The sequence below is a fragment of the Neovison vison genome, chromosome 11 (assembly GCF_020171115.1).
Source record: "Neovison vison isolate M4711 chromosome 11, ASM_NN_V1, whole genome shotgun sequence".
In the NCBI taxonomy this organism is placed as follows: domain Eukaryota; kingdom Metazoa; phylum Chordata; class Mammalia; order Carnivora; family Mustelidae; genus Neogale; species Neogale vison.
In genome coordinates, this window is record NC_058101.1 from 69,726,689 (window position 1) to 69,739,132 (window position 12,444).

General features: G+C 33.9%; 1 protein-coding gene and 1 non-coding gene across 6 annotated transcripts in view; both read left to right on the plus strand.

The window, feature by feature from the left end:
• The window catches only part of INPP4B (inositol polyphosphate-4-phosphatase type II B), an 830,572-nt gene that overhangs the window by 334,750 nt on the left and 483,378 nt on the right, over window positions 1–12,444 (plus strand). The window lies entirely within an intron of this gene.
• LOC122890696 lies at window positions 5,512–5,616 on the plus strand. The gene has a single exon (XR_006381146.1). It is a non-coding gene; the product is annotated as a U6 spliceosomal RNA (small nuclear RNA).

The window sequence follows — 12,444 nt, forward strand, 5'->3', positions numbered from 1 at the left end:
ATATCAATTTTTGCAAAGAAATGGAGAACTGTTCTTTGTAAATGGCACTAGCAAATCCTTTGTGGAGAAGCAGTCTACCTCTGTCTAGTGTCTTGCTTTATATGGCGTGGACTTTACCCTTAGCCTGAGACTGTGGAATTGACAGAAACTGTGACCTTCATACAGGCTTGTTAAAAAATCTATTCAAGAGAAATTGTATTCTGTTCAGAGAAGGACAGTGTCATTTTACTCAGGTGTGGATTAGATAATAGTAAATCATGTTGTAATAATGTTGAAAGCTACATCATCACTTTGGACTCATAAAAGAGAAATTATTTCTCATAGACTATACAAATGTGCACAAGCAGCTACAGGCGGTCAACTTGTCTAACACCACTTCAAGTTTTTATATTTTCTTTCAAGTTTTTGATGCTAGATAAGCATTTTTATTTATATAAGGTTTATCATTCTTCTGACTGATAGCCAAGGACTTCCCTAAGTCACAGTATTAGTTTTCCAGGAAAATCTATTCATTCTGATACAAAAATCTTTCAACTGAGAAGTTAGATGAAGGCTTCCTCCAGTTTCCTTCCGTTCTCTCCCCTCCCCCTCCCCACTCTTCCCCTCTGTTTCCCCTTCATTTTTCCCCTCCCCTTCTCCATCACCTTCCCCTTCTTTTCCTTTCTGTTTTAAAGAGTGACCACTTACCTTGGTAATGACTCTTTCACACCCACATCACTTGTCCATCTGAATATGTATTGACTTTTTTCAAACTATATCTGGAATCCAGACAATTCTCACCACCTTCACCATTACAGCTCCCATCTAAATCAACATCATCTCTATTTTATGTTATTGCAATGACCATCTGACTAGTCTTCTGGCTTTTAAGCTTGTCCCTGGGTTATAGTTTCCCCGTAGTTGTCAGCAATCCCTGAAAAATGTCACCTGTATTATAACATTCCTGTAAGTAAATGGTTCTTTGGCTGCCCATTGAAGAATAAGGGCTACTTAAGGCACTGCATTATTACTGCCCTTGAGCTTACTCTCTGACCCCCCTCTCCTCCTCTCATCCTCTCTAGGAGCACCCTGCCTTCCTTGCTATCTCTCAGACATTCTAAGCATTCTCCCACATTAATGTTGCTATTTGTAATGCCTCAATGTTCTGCCTCCAGATACTGTGATTTGTTTCTTCACTTTCATCAGGGATGTACTCAATTATTGCCTGATCACAAAGGCCTTTTCTGACCACCTTGTCTAAAACAGTATCTGTCATACCATTCTTAGTTACTTTTTCCTGCCTTTTCATTGTCTATATCAATCTCCTAATATAGATGTGTGTTTATCTATCTCTTCATTTTTTTTTCAACTAGAATTAAGCCCTGTAATAGCTGGGACTTGAACTTTTGTTCAGCCTAGCATCTCCAGCATTTACAATGGTGCTCAAGTGTTCAATTAATTCTGGTTTAAGGGGAAAATATTGCTATAGTTCACATTTTCTAGGAGCTGGAAAACCAAAAACTGATTGTTCCTTAGAGACTCCAGAAGAAGTGCATCTCTGTCCACACTCTGATTTTAGGATGTCTGACCTCTAGATCCATAGGAAAATACACTTGTGTTGCTTTAAGACACTAAAGCTGTGATAGGTTGTTTCAGTAGCAATAAAAACAAATAAACATCTGGAGGTGTCTAAGATGCAGCCTCATAATCCTTTTTAACTCAATGCTTCAGACATGTATGTATGGATTAGAATTAGCATACATGGTACTCGTTATATTGTTCACTGGATTTTCTTTTGGGTATATGGCAAAATTAACTGTTATTGCCCCCTTAAAGTGAAGTGTGACCATGTGACTTTCTTAGAAAGATGACTAGTTAGTGAAAGTAGCATGTGTAACTTCCAGGTAACATTTCTAAGCCTTTGCAAATTTTGCCATACTGGCATTTTTCTTGTTACTAGAGTGTAGAATTTTTTAAAAAGATTTATTTATTTATTTGAGGGGTGAAGGAGCAGCAGAGGGAAAGGAAGAGAGAATCCCAAGCAGACTCCTCATGCTGAGCATGGAGCCCAAGGCAGCTCAATCCCCTGAGTCTGAGATCACAACCCTGAGATTGCAACCTGAGCTGAAACCAAGAGTCTGATGTCCAACCAGCCGCACCACCCAGGCCCCCCGTGCACATAGAATCTTGATCAAATATACTCCCCATGAGCCTGGTCTCCTGACAAAACAATGAGCACATTCCCTCAGAAAACACCAGTGGACTTGTAGTGTGAATGAGAGATCATTTTGTGCAAGCTGTTGAGATTTGAGGGCTACTTTGTCAAAGTAGCAAAATCTAGCCCAAAGGGTCTCAAAAGTTTTGATCATAGGATCTTTTTTACAATCTTAAAATTTCTTGACATCCCAAAGAGTTCTTGTTTATGTGGGGTTATCTATCAATTTTTATCATGCTTGCAATTAAAATAGACATCCTTAAATAATTCACGTAAAAATAAATCCATTTTATGTCCACATAAAATATTATAAGTAAAAAACTATAGTTTCCAAAGCAAAAATAGTTTTATGAGAAGAGTGGTCCTTTTATACATATTTGTAAATATTTTAAATGTTTAACTTTATATGAGCCAGCTGGATTCCCGTATTTGCTTTCACAGCATTCAAACTGTTGCCATTTTTTGTGGTTGAAGTATATGGAAAAGATCCAGCCTCATGTAATTATATTATATGGTTGTAAAGGGAGAAGTATTTTACTACCCTTTTCAGATAATTGTGGATATTCTTCTTTGATACTACACTAGAATTCTGTAAGTAGTAGTTTTTTAAAAGTGAATTGCAATGTGGAACTGAAATCATATTAATGAATTTCTCATACTGTTAACATAAGATCTGTTGGTCTGTCTTCTTTTATTATTCAAGTGTAATTAACATACAATATTAAATTAGTTTCATGTGTACAATATAGTACTTCAGCAATTCTATACATTTCTCAGCATTCAACCATAAGATTCGCAGCAGAAAACATAAGCAGTAATTTCTTTGATAGAAGCCATAAAAGCACTTTTCTAGATATGCCTCCTCTGTCAAGGAAAACAGAAGCAAATTTAAGCTATTGGAACTAAGTCAAAATAAAAAGCTTCTGCATAGCTAAGGAAACTATCAACAAGACAAAAAGGCAACTTACTGGATAGGAAAACATATTTACAAATGATGTATTTGATAATGGATTAATATCCAAAATATATAAAGAACTTACTTAACTCAAAACCAAACCAAAACAAAACAAAACAAAACAAAAAATTTAACTAAAAAGGGCAGAGGAACTGAATAGACATTTCCCTCCCCCCCCAAAAAAAACAGATGACCAATAAACACATGAAGAGATGTTCACTGTCACTAATTATCAGATAAATGCAAATCAAAACCATAATGAAATATCACTTTACACCTGTCAGAATGGCTAAAACCATTGGTCTAACTTGCACTTTAAATGGACATGTGTATGTCTCTGGAAAGACATCCATTTGGTCAACTGATAAACCTTGATTCACTGAGTTTTGCAGATCTTTTACATGTTAACACATTTCTTTCTTTTTTTTTAAGATTTTATTTATTTATTTGACAGACAGAAATCACAAATAGGCAGAGAGGCAGGCAGAGAGAGAGGAGGAAGCAGGCTCCCTGTGGAGCAGAGAGTCCAATGCGGAGCTCCATCCCAGGACTCTGGGATCATGACCCGAGCCGAAGGCAGAGGTTTTAACCCACCTAGCCACTCAGGTGCCCCAACACATTTCATGATACAATATCAAACCCAACATTCTTTCGTATTGCTAACAAAACCTGTAAAAGAGATTTTTATGTATCAAGAAATTGTTAAGACACTATTGCCAGATACAAGTTTTATAAAATTCTAACATTCTTTTAATATTCAAATTCCACTGAATTTGTTTTCCTTGAAGTAGCAAAACTCACTATTTTCAAGAATTACTCAGTTCTGCAAATATCAGCAAAATACTCAAGCCTGCATAAGTATAGTTTTTAGGTTAATTATTCTTTCAAGTAAAAGTGGTTTGTAATGAAAAGAGCAGATAGTTCAACTTGCAACGCAAACAGTAGTTCCCATAGATAACCATTATGAACACAGCTGCTAACATGGCTCTTAATGATCTCTGCCCCTAGGAAATCATGCTTTTGTGTCATTTTTTCTCCTTGAGAGAGTTGGAGCTGGTGACTTGCTTCTAACAAATAGAGTATGACAAATGTGAGGCAGAGTCACTTCTGTGATTGGATATAAAAGACTATGATTTCCATCTTGCTGAATTTCTCTGGTTCTTCTCCAATGCTTGCCCCCTTGGAGAGAGCAACCTGGCAAGGAATGGAGAGTTCCCTCCTAGCCAATAACTACAGGGAACTGAAGTTCTCAGTCCAAGCACCCCAAGTAATTGAATCCTACTAACAACCACATGGATAAGATTGGAAATGGGGAGGGATCCATTTCTCCCCAGTTAGACTTTGACATGCTTGTGGTCCCAGGTGACACCTTGATTGCACCCTTGTAAGAAAACTGAACCAGGGGACCCAGCTAAGCAGTACATGAATTCCTGACCCACAGACCAAGATAATAAATGGATGCTGCTTTAAGCTGCTCAGTGTGGGCACAAACTGTTCAGAAATAGATAACTAATAGAGCTATCTACTTCATTATATAAAAGTATACAATTCTACCTTTAACTCTATGTTTAATTTTTGTCACAGAGAATATTAAAGCACATCTTTAAGTTCCAAGATGTAATGTAAGAATTATGAATTTTTACTAATTCATCAAAGATATTCTTAAATTGAATTTTGGTGCATGTTGATGAAGTACACAAAATCTGCTAGTACACATTGGTTCTACTGCCTCAATTTGTTCTAAGCATCGAGTAATTTTACCCATTATTGTATTTGTACCATCAGTGCAAACGGCCACACAGTGAAAGAGGACACATGCCAACATAGTAAAAAAGATGAATAATGTATTGAGAATTGCTTTGATTTCACAGAGATCCTGAAAAGTTCCCTGGGATCCTTAGGGATCCTAGGATTACACTTTCAGAGCTGCTGCTATAGACTATCCCAATTATCACATCAGATGAATTGTTAATTTGCCATCCCAAGTCTATATATTACAACACAGGAAGTTGCTCAAGGGATGGCAATGCAAACATTTAAAAAGAAAACTAGTTTTTATAAGGTTTTGAAATTCTGCCTATATAGAGTGCCTGCACATGATTGACTCTTTTTATCAATTCATGACTGCTGAAATATCACCCCTGCATTTACTACCCATTCAGGAGTATGTTTCAAAACAACGTTGATTATCACTGTGACTTGCTGCTGCTCATAACATCTTATTTTTTAATCATTAAGGAAGACATCACTAATATGTTTTTGTGTATGTGTTTGTGTGGGTGTGTGTTTTGGTATGAGTTCTATATGTAGGAATCTGGTACAGCTTGAATAAGGTTTATAACTATTTCCAAGTACATATTTCATGCTTGCTTCAGCACATACACTAAAATTGAAATGATACAGAGAAGATAAGCATGGCCCCTATGCAAGGATGACATGCAAATTCAAGTACATATTTCACTTGTATCTTATTACTAACATTGGTACCATAATGAATAATAATACTTCTTTGTGATAGGGAATTCAGAAAATAAGTATGTATAAATAAAAAATTATGCATTATCTTTCCACTAAGATAAAATCATTGCTAGCTGTTTTGTGTATTTTCTTTCTTTTCAAGCATTTAAAATTCACATGAGTAATAGTTTAAATTTTCTTTAACAATATTAACAGGCAATTTGAACCCTAGAACTTGCTTTCAAACTTCAGGTCATGCTTGTCAATAAATTAAAGACCAAAGTACATTGAATTCATTGTGAGGAATCATGGTTTCACATCACAAAGACAGCAGTATTCAATTATTCAAAATGTTTTTAAAAAGTTAAAGCTTTTTCACTGTAGGTTAATTTTGTATATACTATTAAACATGTTATATAAAGTGATAATACAAGATATATTTTATTGGCCTACTTTTTACATGCTATCCTATACATTTTATAGATCTAAGTTCACATGTATACATGCATTGATATACAAATTATAAAGTAAAAGAAAAAAACATAATAAGAAACACACCAGGATTAGCTTGTACTTTTAAGTGATAAGGTAACATGTTTCAAGTTCCTAAAAATTGATTTTTTAAAATTAAACATGACCCCAAGATGTTACAAGGCAGCACTAGTATAAAACGCAGGTGCTATTCCTGTATGCGACCTACTTTAGAGCATGATAAGATGAACTTATCTCAGATGTCTGCTTGTCACTGAGGCTGAGCTGATATTTTATAGTTGATTGGCACATCATGGCCAAAACTCATACTCTAGCCAGACCTCTGATAGACTGTTAAACTGAAATCTCTCATTATTTCTCCACCTTGATTTCTACCTATGTTTTTAGGGATAAAACTCCCTAAAAACATAATGAAAAATCCAAAAAACAGGTGAATATTTTCTGTGACTACTGCTCATCTCTTTTTCATCCTTAAACCTATTGATTCCAAGATGAAATAAGTTTTAAAATAAAAGTGTTCTTAAATGGTACAGATACAGCATGTTCTTTACTGACTTTTATCTTTCAGGGGTCAGAGAAGGATAGATAGATGATTAGATAGATAGATAGATGATAGATAGATAGATAAGCATTTTATATTTAATGGCCAGGATAACCATTCTATATTTAATATTTATATTAATAATATATAATAATATATTATTAATATATAATAAATAATAAATATATTATTAATATATAAATATATATTATATTTAATATATTATAATTAATAATATATTATTAATATATATGCTAATAAAATCTGGGTTCTAGGCTGTTATTACCCTCAATTATTATTTACAAAGCTCTGTCAGTACACATGGTATTTAATGTTCAATGAAATTGTGCCAGACAAATTCCCCTCCCTGAGGAGCCTCCAAGCTGAAAATAGGGGAAGGATGCAGGAGAGAAATTGTGGGAAGGACAGAGTGATTAAGAATTGCAAAATGTTTTTCTGAAAATAAATAAATTGAAAAAAAAATTTAATAAAAAAATAAAAATTTAAAAAAAAAATTGCAAAGTTGTCATTGCTTTGCCCAGTAGATAGACAGCAAGGAGAACTTGAATGCTGGGAAATGATGCTTAGATTGGGAAGCCATTCAGTACAATAAAACCAATAACTAGAAGCAAGGAAAGGTATCAGAAAAGGAGAGTTTCACTCTCTAAGTGAGAAATCCATATCTGCAGCTCAGAAATTTCTTCATGCTTTGTGTTCACGACAGTTTCTCAGCACCAGCTCTTACTCATCGTGTTCCAAACCAGTGGGCCTCAAACTTGAACATCATCAGAATCCATGCAGCCGGGTGGGGGTTGTTAAAACCAGTTGCCATTACTGGGTCACATGTTGGTCAGAGTATCTGAGTCAGTGAGTCTGGGGTCTTGAATTTGCATTTCTAACAAGTTTTCAGATATTGCTGCTATTGGAACTGCCCTTTGAGACCATCCATCCTAAACTAGTATCTCCAATTCCTCTTATATCTTGTCCTCCAAACTGCAGCCTATAGGCATCTCCAGTTCTTACCTTACAATCGGACAGTTCCCCAGTGCTGTCTGCTTTCCTAAGAATGTCCTTCAGATTTGTTTTAGCTTTTCGAACAGACAGAACTTGATCTAATTAGATCTGACTACCATTCCTATCACTACGGCTAGCCATAGTAGGAACTACAATGACTACGACTAACCACTTTGAACACCTGCTATACGCAAGACTATATAGTAACCATTTTAAAATATATTATCTCACTAGATACTGCTACTAGATCATTTGTATGATCCCCACTTACAAGGGAAGAAATTCATTTGCAGCAAGATTAATTTTATTTGCAGCAAGATTAATTTGCTTGCAGTGAGTATTACAGAAAGGATATAAATGAACATTTGTCTGACACCAAAACCCATGTCTTTATGTCCATCTTGTGTTCAGACCCTGCCTGAAGTCCATCTTTTTCATGCAGTCCCCATGCATGATTGGGTCAGTGTAATAGTGAACCCTCTCCCTTCTTTCAGCTACTAGTGATCTCCTTTATATTACAAAGACTTAGTATGTATGAGGTGGCATTAACAATCAGTACAGAAAGGATAGATTAATCAAGAAATGTCACTTGGGCAATTAAATGCTTGTATGACATAATACACAAATAAATAGCAGATGGAATAAAATCCTCAATGTGAAAAATAAAACTGAAAATTTAAAAATAAGACATAAGATGCCAAGGTACAAATGTCACATGAGTGGTAAATATGAACACCTGTTGAAATATTTAAAAAATATTAAAAAATGAAAGTTGAACCATAAACCAGGCAAGTTATTTGTAGTGAATTTGAACAGTGAAGGATTAGTTAAGGAAATATATAAGTAACTGTTAAATCTTCATGATTCGCAGAGGAGGGAAACCAGGTGGTCAATATGTTTACGAAAATATGTTCAGGATCCAAAAATAATAAGGGAAATTAATGTTGTATATCAGCATTATATAAGTCCATACACATCAGATTAGTATGTCTGAACATTTGCAGAGATGTGAATCCCTGGAAATTCCTGTGGTGTGCTGGTGTATAACTTGTTTAATTACTTTGGAGAGAAGTTTGAAATATCTACTAGCATTGATAATGTGGGTATCTATGACTTATTCATTCTACTTCTAGATAAATACTCTGAAACATCTCTTCAACAAACACACAAAGATTTACATGCAAGGACATTTATCACAACATTCTTAAGAATAGGAAAACATTGAGAACAAGCCATATGTTCTTTCTTTAATATTTTATTTATTTATTAGAGAGAGAGAACGAGCAAGGGCAACAGACAGAGGGCAAGGGAGAAGAAGACTTCCTGCTGAGCAGGAGAGGGGCCCCGTCTCAGGACCCTGAGATCATGATGTGACCCAAAGGCAGACACTTAACTGACTAAAGCTCCCCTCCCCCAATCCACATTTTCCTAATAGGTTATTGGATAATTAATTTTTGTGGTCTATTTATACAAAGAACATAATTCCTCAGTTAAAACAGATAAACCAAATCCATATGTATTATCATAATCCGTCTCATATACATAATGTTGAATACAATTAGTAAATTGCAATGTGTATGAAAATGATAGTTTTTAAAAACTTAAAACACACAGGAATCCTATATATTAATTTTGAATCCAAACATACAAGTTAAAGTAAATATATGATCAAGAATAATATATACCAATTTTGGGATGTGGAAGAGGAAGGAAAATGGAATGGGGGTTGGCCTTGTGTAGGGAATCTTTTGTTTATTATTTAGATGAAAAAAATCTGAACCAAATATGGCAAAATGTTAAAATCTTGTTAAATTAATGTGGCAAACACTTGTGTTATTTTTTCTCTTCATTTATAAAATTTTTGTGATCAAAAGGGAACATTTTAATGAAGTCTTCCATGGTGAAAGATTTTGAATATTCTGGCATAGTCAAAATGCAACCATTTTCTTTGCTGCAAAACTTTTCAGTCATTAGTATGCTAATGGCACTGTGAATTGCCAAGAGGATAATGTCTAATGAAATAATTCCCAAACTTATTTGACCATAGAAGTTTTTTTTTTTTTAATAAAACATCTATTAACATCTCAAGGATCTTTTGGGAAATGCTGTTATACATCATAGCTCTTAACTTTCTCTAATTGTTTCATATAATTTAACTTGATTTCTAAGGTTATATTCTCCATCTCCTCGAATTAGTACCTGCCTTACTCCTTATAACTAGGAATGTAATGGACATATATGTAATAAATACTTTGATAGCTTGTTTGATTTTTCTGAGAAATTATTTTTGCAAACCATTATACTCAGTGTAGGTTTTGGGGAGAAAGTAGTGAAAGCAATCATTGTGTATAATTTTATATGGAAATAAAAAAGCAAAACTCAAGAACACAATGATCAATACAAGGGCTAACAGTATTTTTCAAACAAATGGAATATAATGATGACAAAACATTGCCAGAACTAGTTGCTGGAAACTTCTTTTCTTCATTTATTCATTCACCTCATCCAACAATTATTGTGAAATATCTAAAGAGAAACTATTGCTTCCTAACATATAGGAAGTCTTATACAATCCAGTGCATAAGATTTCCCAGAATTAAATGATTTCCCAGAATTAAATGACAAATGATTTCTCAAAGAACTCAACCCTTTTGAAATTATATTGAGTATAAATCCTTTCACAATTTTTTTAAATAATTAATTCATATGAAGATTTATAAATAGTAGGTATATCTCTTTGGTTTATAAGGGTGTAATTTGACACAACAATTAATAAAATTGATTAAGCAAAAATTTATTGACTTGCATTTTATTTTTCATTGTCCACACCTAAAACACTGTTAGCCAAACTTAGTATCAGAAAGAAATTTCCCTCCTTACTACCTTTTGACAATTTACAATATATTAAATACAGATGTTTGATGAAAATATCAAAATTTTAAAGTAGATATGTAAGATCCAGTACAGGGGTTAATAAGTTAACCCTTGTCCATTTGAGTGTTTCAGAAAAGCACTCAGTGATTCTTGTCTCATAACTTCTACCATTTATACCATTTTATATTTGGTAAATTTTGTGGCTATTTGCTTAAAGATAAAACATTTGACTTTCATTCTTTTTGACTTTTTATTTTATTATAATTTCCACAGCTCTTTAAAAATCATTTTGGGACTTACATAAGAGAAAATTTCTGCGCTTTGCAGAAACTAAATTTGTATATGATAAAATCTTGTGAAATATAATTCAATACTTTTAATATTATTCAGGTTAATTTAGAATTTTGGCATTCCTATGAGAAATTCACATTAATACTAAGAAAGTAATCTGTGTTTTCAAACTTATTCTTATGTTGGAATCTAATGCTGAAAACAGCTTTTTAAATAGTTTTACTAAAAAATTATACAGGCACCTAAAAGATTTCAGAGATGTGATTTTTCATCTGTTTTGTTATTTTAGTCTGGGAAGTATAGTGATATAAATAGTAAAAGTGTAGCTTCTCTAATTGTATTACCTTTTAATACTGAACGAAATGTTAATGATAAATTCATTTTATACAGAGTAGAAGGCAGGTAGGGAAGAATGATACATTATCTGCTTTAAGTGCTTCAGCACCCTTTGTATAATGTTATTATGAATCAAAAAATAAAGTTACGATTAATAATTATTTGAAATTTTTCTGCCAGTAAAGAAACTCATATTTGGTTTAAGAGCACTGGTAGACCTTTGCAGTATTTTAGCCAGATGCTCCTCTTAATTGCCTAACTAACTTGTTTCACTATCTGTTGAAATAAAATGACTCAATTCTGGCAGTTAACAGGGGTTAATGACAGAACATTAACTCACTACTTAGAACTGTCTGGGTAATAAAATGACATCACCAGTATTCCACTTAGGCTATTATAAGACAATGAAATTATCTACGTAAATTAGAGTTACGTATACATTATGAAGATAAGCATGTAGTATTTATTATTGTAAACAATTTCTTGGACGAGGACATTTTTCAATTTGACCTTCACTGAACAGATGTAACTATGGACAAATATCTATCTTAGAGTATTAATTCACTAACATTGTGTCATTGTCAAAGTGATCATGCCTTTCTGTTGCTCCTCACCATTTTGCCATACCTATAAGAAGGTCTTGCTTGAAAAATAGGTGAGTAGTGTCAGGTTTGGTGGAAAGGTAAACCTTGTATAAAAGAAAATCAGAATGGATAGTATTTTAGTTATTTATTACTACCTAGCAAATTACCCTTCCCCCCCACACACAAATCTTTGTGATTTATCGCAGCAAACATTTATTATCTTATACAGTTTCTGTGGATCTAAAGTTTAGGAGTAGTTTAGCTGTGTGATTCCAGCTTGGGATCTTTCATGAAGTAGCAGTCAAGATGCTGCATTCATCTGAAGGCTTGACTGGGATGTGAAGATCTGCTTCCATGATGGCTTAATTATATGACCGGCAGGTGGTGCTGACTTTCAGTAGGATGCCTCAGTTCCTCATCATCTGGACTATCCCTTTGAATATGCTCTTACACTGCAGCTGGTTTCTCTTAGAGTGAATGATACAGGAACAAGGAAGAGGTCAAATGTCTTTGATGAACTAACCTTGGAAATCACATACTATTTTTTCTGCAATATCATATTGGATATACAGGTATCCAGTGTGGGAGAGAACTATCTATGTAAGTGTGTGAATATCAGAAAATGATGGTTATTGGAGGAGACTACCTTAGAAGCTGGCTACTAAAGGAAAGGAGGAAAAGAAAAAACATGTATAATTTGAATGAA